The sequence below is a fragment of the Penaeus monodon genome, chromosome 19, assembly GCF_015228065.2.
Source record: "Penaeus monodon isolate SGIC_2016 chromosome 19, NSTDA_Pmon_1, whole genome shotgun sequence".
Classification (NCBI taxonomy): domain Eukaryota; kingdom Metazoa; phylum Arthropoda; class Malacostraca; order Decapoda; family Penaeidae; genus Penaeus; species Penaeus monodon.
Window position 1 is genome coordinate 36,948,363 of NC_051404.1, and position 889 is coordinate 36,949,251.

The 889-nt window shown below is 52.0% G+C and overlaps 1 protein-coding gene across 2 annotated transcripts in view; it reads right to left on the reverse strand.

Moving 5' to 3' along the window:
• Positions 1 to 889, reverse strand: part of LOC119585210 (protein lethal(2)essential for life-like) — a 38,634-nt gene that overhangs the window by 32,209 nt on the left and 5,536 nt on the right. The window lies entirely within an intron of this gene.

Genomic DNA, 889 nt, shown 5'->3' on the forward strand with positions numbered 1-889 from the left:
CCAACATGAACACAGGTGATATAATAACCTACATAATTGCAAAGCATTGTCTCTCTCCTCTCCCGTAGACTTATCCAAACAAGTTCTTCACATGCAAATGTCTGCCAGAGAGACGTGACAGCCTGTACACAAACACGAAAGCGCGCAAGCATGCAGACTCCTTTAAGCCGCGTGCCAACCACTCACTCCGCGCCAGTGGCCAAACAATACAAACAGCAGAGGCGTGTCACTCACAACATTTTATCAACAATGACCATCTTCACCTCGTTCGCATCCTCGCTCGCCACTGCCAACAGGAGCGAGAGTCATGAGCGCACTACTCCCCTCATCTCTCCTTCCTCTCCTCTCTTCTCTTTCCGCCGTCTCCTTACCCTCTCCTATTACGGTTCTTCGTCCTCTCCTCATTCCTTCCTTCTTCTGGATTCTTCCCCTCTCGCCTCCTCCTCTGCCTTCTCCTTACTTCATCCTCTTTCTTATCCCATTCTCACCCTCTCTCATCCTCTTCCTTCTCCCGCTCTATCATCCCCTCTCTATTACCCCACTCCATTCCCTTCCTTCGACCTCTATCCGATTCCCTTTCCCATCTTCGTTCTCCCTCTCCTTTTTACCCACTTCCCTTCCCCTTTCTTCCCCTCCTTCTCAGTTCCCTTCTCTCCTCTTCCTCTCTTTCCTCGCCCCTCCTTTCCCTTCCCTACCTCCTCCTCCTTCTCTCCCCTTGCACGCTATCCACTCCACTCACACCTCTCCCCTACCTCCCCCCCCCCACTGGGAACAACACAGGATGACGCAACACCGGTTGATTCACTCCGTGTGAATCACCAGTCGGTAGGCTATTCAACGTTATTCCTTTTACGGATTGTGCGCGACCTGTTCCTTCGTTTGTGGGTGC